A 9,147-nucleotide genomic window follows, 5' to 3' on the forward strand; every position below is an offset into this window, starting at 1 on the left:
TTAGACCTGCAACTTGCTTTTCTACCTAACACAATAAAACTTGCTGAATTCGGGTGCAGAAAGGTATCGGTGCTCCTTCCCCACACAGCTTGCTCCCCAGGTGGGGTTCAGGCCATGGATGTGCAGGCTCCTGGCACCCTCCCACATCCTGTTGCACCATTCCTGCCTCCACTCATAGGACAGCATCCCTGCAGCCAGCTCTGGTCCCCAAGACCTTATGCCTTTCCAGGGGAGGATCCCAGGGAAGCCCCAAACCAAGGAGTACCTGGCACACAGCGAGGTTTCCCATGCCTTTCCCATCTCAGGGTTTGGATGGGAGCACCAGGTCTTCAGGGTTCAGAGCAGAGGCTTTTTGTGTCACCTTAATAATGAAAGCAAATATAAGTAGGGTGGCAAACTGGACAGCAATCCGTCTGATGCTCCTACAGGCAGCAGCACGGTGCTCTGCTGAGGCTGATGCCTTTGCTGTGGCAGGAGTAAACCCAGTGATTTCTTCTTGCATGAGCCTCTCCATGATTGCACTGGGCTGCCTGCAAGCAAGAAGAGATGGTGCTGGGAATGAAGCCCTGGGGCAGCTGAGCAGGAAGAGTGGGACCTCCTGAAAGCCCCTGTACTGCTGCTGCCACAGCACCTGCTGAGATGGGAACCTCTGAGCCAGCAGCTCTGCTTCCAATCGGGAGCAGCTTGGCGTTTTTACCCCGTGAAAATGTGGAATTTCATGTCCTTTTGTATAAGAGAGAAACAGCCTGTTCAGGATTAATTTAAGATCAGCCTCAAGAGCCATTAGCGAAAGAAAAACAAAGCGGTAAATTAGCCGCCTGTCAGGAGGGGGAGAAATGTGGGACTCGATGCTGGATTTATTGTGCAGGGTGTTAAGGCAGGATTTAGTGTGATTTACCATCCCCTGCAATGATACCTCCTAGCAGCAGGGAGCTGGCAAGCCCCTCTCCTGTCTTCAGTCGGACACAGGGCGCTGCTCGCTAATTACCGGTGCGCCCAGTAGCCCCATTCCTACTGCTGGATTTGTCAGCGTTTCCACCATGAAGCTCTGTCTTCAGGGGTTTATTGCTCAGTTATAAACATTTGCTCCGCACTGAAACTCGATCTAGGGCTGTCAGCTGGGCTAAAGGAGGTTGGAAAGGAAAAGGTTTGGTTATCCCACACAAGCATAACGTGCGGGAGCTTCTGTCCGTGGGGCTGTTCACTCTTAGGTTCCATTATGGGATTTTGTCCCAGAGCAATGTTGGGTGTCGCTTCAGGACTTCTAGAGTAGAGTAGAAAAAAGCCAAACAGAAATAGAACAGCTCTTTGAATGGGGGCTGATGGCATTGCCCACTTTGCATTGGTGCAGTGTTCAAACCGCACTCAGCAGCGCTCCTGGGAGACGGCAGCAAGCTCAGAAGGCGCTGGTTACAAATAGGAAACCAGGGACACCGAATGAAGTGCCAAAGAAAATTCGGGACAAATAAAAGTTCCGTATGCTCATGCATTCATACACACGTTGTGCAAAGGAAAAGCTGCGTCAAGGGTGAATTTTCCCCATTGTGTGTTTTGGGCTGTTTTGTATCTTTGTCTTTCCAACCTGAAGAACGCAGAGCCCAGTGATGAAGTGAAGACAGTGCAGCTCCTCGTTTCTTCAGGACTTCCGCAGGATTAGTCACCCTGCACGGCGCAACCTACTCTCCTGTAATGTCCCTACGAGAATTTGGAGGCGAAGGCAGAATTTCACTCGTTGCAGAAGGACGATGGCATATGCTCCAGTGGATCTCACACCTGCAATGAAGGCCGCCATGTGCTCGGATGGGAGGGATGCTGACCCACTTCCCGGGGGAGCGGGGCCGTCTGGAGCCACGCGGCCGCAGCTGCTGCTGGGGCAATGGTGGCTGCAGGAGCAGGGAATCCCTGCTATGGGATCCTCCTGCCCTCCTCGTCCCATCCCAGGAGAGACGTTGCTTCTCGACCTCATTAACAGTGCTGCAATTAGAGCAAGCGTCACATCCATCTCACATCCAGCCGCTGAGAGTGGTGTCTGGGGTTAATCAGCTGTCTTCTGGCTCAGATCAATACTGTGGCACAGAAGTGATGGCTGGGGGAGGAACGGTGGCCAGAAGGGGGAAGGCAAAGATGGAGTATTTAGTGCATTGCCTCCTTCAGGTCCATGGGCTGCTGCTCACTGCAGTCACACGTTTGGGCCACGAGGGAACTTCTTTCCTGGGTGATCCCAGCTAACCTGCACGTAGAAAGCTCAGATGGTATCACTGCTGACATCACCCCTCAAAGACCACAGCATGCAAGTTACCTTCAGACAGAGACAGGCAGAGGCATTGGGATGAGGAAAGCCTTAGGCAGGGCCATGGAGCCAGGCAGGGAGCAGACGCACTGTGTCCTCATGTGCTGAGGATGGTGGAGCTGAATGGGAAGGGAGATGATGGCATGGCCACTGCTGCCCCTTGTTCAACACCTGAGTGTCCCCCTGAACCCACCCACAGGTGGGAGTGGGCTCGAGACCCCGATTTCTGACCCCAGGTGGCAATGGAGCAGAACTGGGGGATGAGCCCAGGGTGGTGAGCACCACGTCTGCCCCACAGGAGCGGGAATGAGGGTGGTTGACACTGGGGACCGCTGCTGCCCTCCCTCTCCTGGTCCCCGTTTGCAGCAGGTGCAGCTGGCTGCTGGTAGGGAAGGTGATGGGTGCCTCCCAGCTGTATCCTGATCAGCCCACCAGGCACGGTGGCTCCTAGGGACAGCAAGGAGGTGCCACCGTTCCCCTGCACACACCATGCCCCATGAAGAGCATTTGGTCCCATGTCACTCCCCTGTTAGGGAGATGCAAGGGAGCTGGGATGCAGCGAGGAGGAGAGGAGACAGGGCTCGGGGCAGGGAGCAGCACGGCCCCACAACACGGATGGTGCTTTCCCACGCGTGAGCGTTTCCTCCTGTTGCACAGCTACAGGGATGGAAAAATAAGCGGGCTGTAAAGCTCATCAACTCGGTGCCTTCCCCCCTCCGGAGAATAATAAGCTGCTTTTAATATCTGACATGTTTATTAACAGATGCAGTTGTGACAGCTGATGACTTCATATGCCAGTTACCACTGAAATGTTAGTAATAACTTGGAATTAACTGTCATAAATAAAAAAGACTACAAAGAAAACGAGATGTTGTGTCACCCTGCAGTAATTTACTGAGATCCCGTTGGCTCTGGATGCAATGCTGGAAGGTCCTTTGTGGAGCTCCAGTCCGGGTTTTGCAACAGTCACAATATTTTGGCTGGATATTGTCTTAGGAGGTGGTACTAGTGGGGTGGAATTCCCTCATGCAGGAGTTTGCACTAGATGCCTTTACAAAGCTGGATACTCTGGTAATAATAATAATAAAAAACCCTACCCGGTGGATGGGGATGGAGTCTACGGCACTGAGACCTGGATTTATTAATGTGCAAATTGCTCTGATATGATCACATACTTTCTGCTTTGCATACACAGGGAGCAGCGTGGGCTGATGGAGTATGAACTAGCCTGGGCGATCTTTACGAGCTGAAATCCTGCACATCACAGAAGGGTTTGTTTCTCTGCGCAAAGCCTGGGACGCTGCTAGGAACCTGCTTACAGACACGTGAACAGAGCCCCCAGACCCAAACGCAGCAGCCTTCTCCATGAACTCGCCACGAAAGTATTTTGTATTTTTTTTTGTGACAGAAATGCGCACGTAACTTTCTCTGGAGGATCTGAGGATTTTTCTAGTTGGTCTGGTAGTGGTTGAAAACTGAGAAACCAGTAGAGCCTTTGCAGCAGTGATGAGGGAGTGACAAGTCAGAGGTAAGGGTTTCAGAATGCATGTTTGTTTAGATGAAGCTTTTGCAATGTGGGCTGCTAATGAGGAACGCAAGCCTTGTCAGCATCCGACTTGTGGGTTTGCCTTGTGCAACGCGGGTAATGAGTTCAGACAATGAAAGCTGTGAGAAATCACAGCCCGATCTGCCGGGATCCCCCACCCCCAAGGTGAGAGGGGCTGCACAAGGGAGCCGGGCTGTCGCGCTGCCCTGTGCCGCTGCAAAGCTCTCCAACGGAGGAGCTTGCCTTGCAGCTCGGTGTGCTGCTCGGTGTGCTGCTCCGTGTGCTGCTCCGTGTGCTGTTGGATGTGCAGCTCGGTGTGCAGCTCGGTGTGCTGCTGGTGCCGGGTCCAGGGCCGGCTGTGGGGTCCCGCAGCTGCTCAGTGTGCTGCTGCTGTCCCAGCAGCTGGCGGAGAGGAGCGTGCCCGTGCCCTGCAATGAGAGAACCGGCCCATTAAGTAATTACTGCCTCGATACTGTCCCTGCTTCATGCAAGTCAGCCTCCTCCAGAGGACGGGACCCATGGGGACGCAGCAGGCAGACGAGCAGTGCGGGGTAAGTGCGTGCTCCTTGGGTTTGGGGTTGGAGGATCAGTGAGAAAATGGTTAACAGTGATCATGGGAATAACTAGACATTGGCGTTAACACCCCGTGCTGCTGTGCAGGGGAAGTGCTGCTGTGTCTGGGTGCTGGCAGGCGAGCCAGGGGTTACTCTCGGTCCCACGGGCAGGCAGGGACATAGCTCTGTTCCTGGGTGCCCCCAGCACCAGCCCAGGTCATGGCGAGGTCTGACCCATCCTTGTGGTCCTGCGCACCTCTGGAGCCAGGGCACAGTGTGATGCTGGCACCGGGGAGCTGTATCTTTGGGCTTCTGTGGTTTCTATAGGCTCAGGCATGTGTGTTCCCCTTGAGATGGGCAATGAGTTGTGCAGGTTCAGGCTTAAAGGAATGTTTTCCAGATAAAGGCACTACAGCAGGGCAGTGCTGGCGGAAGCAATGTTGCACGGTGTGGCAGGATGGAGCCTTTGCTCTCCTGTGCACAAGTTGCTGGAAATTGATGCAGAAAACCCTGCAAGCTGAAGGTCTGGGATCTTGAGGCAGTGCTTAACAGTGCTGTTTGGTGGCCAGGCTTTTGCTGAGACCCACGGGGACACGACCCTTGTAGCAAAACCTCTGCCTGCAGCACTATCCGCCTTGAATTATTTTGCCTGAAGTCCACCTGTGACCCTGTGCTCCTCCCTGCCAGCTCACCTCCATCTGCCTGCCCTGGGCCAGGACACGATGGCTGTGTGGGACGCGGGCACTGGGCCATACCTAGAAGCCCCCCTGGGGACGAGGCTCCCTGCAGCTGGATGCGTGCCCGGCCCCGCTGCGAGAGCAGCAGCACCACCCTGAGGGACGTGGCAGGGAGCGAGCGGTGCTCTGCAGGGATGGGGCTGCCACCCCACCAGCACACCCCAAATAACGCGGCGTGCACAGGTGGCTGCAGGGCACAGTGCAAACTCCACGTTCCCATCGCCTGAGCTGGACCTGAGCTGGACCAGCACCTTTCTGCCCGAGCTATGGGGCTGCTGATAAAGCAAGGGGTGCAGGGGATGTACAGCGTGCCATGGGGACAGCGGTGGGGTGGGAGAGCAGTGCCACCTGTCACCTCCCCTGAGCATGGAGGTGCCCATGTTGCCTGCAGCCCCTCCTAGAGACAGCTCTGCAGCCATGCCCACTACGATGACCTGTCCACGGGGATGATCCCCTGTGACTACACAAAATCTTCACTGCAAACCACCCCTGTGCCACACCAGGCTCTGTGGAGCTCAGTGCTGGTCCCTCTGCCTTGGGGTGTGAGGTGCCGCGAGCCTCTTGGACATAGAGCTCGAATGCATTTGCAGCAATAGCAGAAAGCTGGGGCTGCCCTGCCTGCTGCCTCCCACCAGCACAGCAGCAGCGATGCCCCATGCTGAGGCTGCTGGCTGTTTCTCTCAGCTGTGATTTTTGTTCTGCTCCTGAAACTTGTGAGGCACTGGTTTCCCAGGTGGTGCCGTGTCGGTGGGAGAGGCAGCACGGGGGGGTCCTTGCAGGGAGCCTGGTGATGCTTGCATTGCATACGGCCAAGCAGAAAGCCCTCACTGCTGCCTTTACCTTGGACTGCTCTCTGCCTTTGCCTGGAGAAGCTGCTTACACAGTAGCTTGTGACTCACTGGGCCCCTGTAAGCCCTGGCAGTTTGCTTTTAAAAACCATATATTTAGAGTCAATTGTATGACGTTGCTGTCAGCCCTTGCTTGGCCACATTGACAGTGAAACTCAGCACCCCGCTGTGCAGCAGTGCAGCTCCCGGGGCTGTTTGTTGCGGAGCTCTTTTGGTGGAAGGCTCTGGTTTTCAGCCCACCTGGCCTGCTGTGGTCTGAAATGAGCTGGTTTGGAACTCCTGCTCTGAATTTTGCTTTGATTGCTCCTGTTGTAGTGCACCACGTCACTGCTCGGCACCTGGGGGGTTGCTGAATTTCGAGAAGGTTTCAACTGTTGCAAAGTTGTGCCTATACCAACCACGCTGGGTTCCTTGGTGACCCCATCTATGCCCCCAGGCAGGCTCCAGCTCTGCAGCGACGTGGGGACAGCCTCAGTGCATTGCCAGCTGCTTTTGGGGGGCGAGCAGCCGCGTGGCACAGCCCGCAGCCCGCCACGTCCGCCTGCGCTAGCGGGAAGGGCAGTGGAAATCCCCCAGCAAAACATTTCCTGGTGTTTTACAATGCTGAGCACAAGCAGTCCCGGAGCGAAGACTGTGGCACCAGTAATTGGTGTCGTACTTGGAGCTGCTACCGTGCCGGGCATGGTGTGAGGAGCCCAAGCAGAGCAGAGCAGGCGCTGGGGATACACGGTAGCACCTGGCAGAGGGGCACCCATGGGCAGGACCCTGCTTGGAGTGTTCCCTACCCGTGGGGTCACAGCACGGCTCTGAGATATGGGGGAATGCAATGCAGAAGCTGGTGGAAGGAGTCAGACCTCAACAATGCTGCGGAGAACACTGCTGCCAGATTGTTTTTTTTATTATTATTATTTTATTTTTTTTCAGCGAAGTTTATGGGTTAGGGATTTTGCAGAACTTGGCACTCGGATGTAATATCAAATGAAGACCTTCTGGTTCGGAAATTTGACTTAATGCAGCCTTCTTTTATTGCTTCAGGGATTAGGGAGAACAAAGTGGCTTTGCATGCACTGCGCGGGGCCGCTCGCGGGCTGAGCACAATGCCCACGCCGTGCACGCATGGGACGCTCCAAAAGCTCTTCTTGTGCAGCGTGTTGGTGCTCTGTGCCTTGCTGCAGAGAAAACTGCCCTTGGAAAGGCAGCAAGGGAGTCCCACCAGTGAGCATGATGTTCTCTTGGTGGAAATGGTCCTTGCTGTGCCAGTTCTGTACTTCAGGCCCTCACTGATGATGGGAACAAGCTGCTCGGGGGCTCTCAGATGGGTGGAGCATTTGGTGTTGCTGCTGCTATTGAATCTTTCAGCGTCCTTACTGCCCTCACCCACTGCCCATGCCCTCTGCATGGCGCAGTTCTGCATTTGCAGGGTCCTGGTGCAGGGAGCTGGTGCTGAGCCGCTCCCTGGTGCTCAGCCCTCTGCCCCACTCCTGCCTGTGCCCAGCTCTGATGCGATGAGCTCTGCAGGTGCTGGATGGGTCCCTGGTCCCTGTGCCTGCATGGTGTGCTGGATCCTGACCCCCACAGTGGCAGGGCACCCCAAGAGCTGCAGCCTGGCCTCAGCCCCACCTCAGCCTACGAGCTTCAGATATCTCAGGGTGGCTTTTGCAAAGGGAGGGCAAGGCACGCACAAGATAAACATGTGTGTGGGCTTCTGCTTGTTTAAAAGACTCCTGCCCTCCAGCTGGCGATGTCCCACCAGGTGGGACCCAGCTCTGCTGCAGCAGAAATTGGGAAAAAAACATAATGGGGAAGGAAGAATAAATGGACAGAATCCAGTCTCCTGGTATCTTTGCGCCCCTCAAAGAGGCTGCCAAGGTGAAATCCAAATTATCTCCCCACCTCGAGGATGTGGAAACTCAAATTCCTGTGTCCAGCATCCCGTGGGCAGCTCCCTGCCGCTGTCCTGCCTCCAGCCCTCACCCAACATCTGGTCCTTCTCTCCCTGCTTCAGTAAACCTTCAGAGAGTCCGTTTACATTACTGATAGCCTGATACGTCCAGCGAGAGGCAATACATCAGCAATTTAGTTATTGCGGATTAGGTCTCGAATATCCCGGGGATATAATGTTGGTCTTTCTCACCTTGTGTGTAGGAGGACTAATGGTAAATTATCTGGATGGTTTACATTTTCTGGTTTGTATTGGAGCTCCCAAGGACCAATTTATCCTGATTGAATTGCAAACAAGGCTTACTGTCATCTCAGATGCAGGGGCCAGGTCTCTCCATAAATGAATTCAGAGCAATTCGGGTTACCCTAAATTCTTCCTGTCGATGGGATAATGGCATAAATCCTGCTAATGTTTAGACTGGGAATTGTTTGCAGCAACCTGAGCTTGACTGATGGCTGCAATAGTGTAAAGAATCATAATTTGTGCCCTGAAGGTGGGAAGTACCAGGATCACAGCTCCTCTCCCGGTGGGCATGACGTGGGCACAGGGAGTTTGCTGGGCTGGATGAACGTGGAAAATGCAAAACTGCAAGGAGACGAGGAGGAGAAAGTGTTCATGTTCGGAGCTCCGGGTTTCCCATGGCACTCCCTGCCCCTGCACTCGTGTGGCTGAGGCACAGCCTCACGCTGGCTCTTGGCACACGGGGCAGTGTTTGCTCCCTGAGAGCATCCCCGCTGCTGTCCCCGCTCCGGGAGAGGTTTGTCTGCACTGTGACTGTTGTGTAAACAGCGAAGGACGCGGAGCTGGTTCAGCGTGTACTTCCTGGGACACGCGTCACCCGCACGCTGCAGGGATTAGCAGCAGCGCAGCCGGAGCGGTGGTGGCAGTGCTCTGCTGGTGCAGCGCTCATTTGGGGAGTGTTTCTTCCGTGCTGATGCACTGGCACGGCACTGCTCTTGCTGGTGAGCATCCCCCGGGCTCCTCCTGGTGTGCTGTGCTGTGCTGTGCCACGTCACGCCATGCTACGCTGCTCTGCGTCATGCCATGCTGTATCATACTGTGCCATGCTGTGCCATGCCATTCTGTGCTATTCTGTTCCATGCTGTGTTACACCATCCCACTCCATGCTGTGCTGTACCATGCTGTGCCGTCCTGTGTCGTGTTGTGCCACACCATGCTGTGCTGCGCCATGCCATGTCGGGCTGTGCTGTGCCATCCCATGCTGTGCCA

At 55.0% G+C, this 9,147-nt stretch overlaps 1 protein-coding gene across 3 annotated transcripts in view; it reads left to right on the plus strand.

The window, feature by feature from the left end:
- The window catches only part of RSPO1 (R-spondin 1), a 13,142-nt gene continuing 7,110 nt past the window's right edge, over positions 3,116-9,147 (plus strand). Inside the window, exons 1-2 of one of the 3 annotated variants that reach the window (XM_021375671.1) lie at positions 3,116-3,361; positions 3,486-3,818. The gene's annotated coding sequence lies outside the window, so the exon portion shown is untranslated. Of the gene's footprint in view, positions 3,362-3,381; positions 3,819-3,967; positions 4,388-9,147 lie in introns of those variants that run through there. The other 2 variants (XM_021375670.1, XM_021375672.1) reach the window with 2 other exon arrangements.

This window comes from Numida meleagris, chromosome 22, assembly GCF_002078875.1.
Source record: "Numida meleagris isolate 19003 breed g44 Domestic line chromosome 22, NumMel1.0, whole genome shotgun sequence".
Classification (NCBI taxonomy): domain Eukaryota; kingdom Metazoa; phylum Chordata; class Aves; order Galliformes; family Numididae; genus Numida; species Numida meleagris.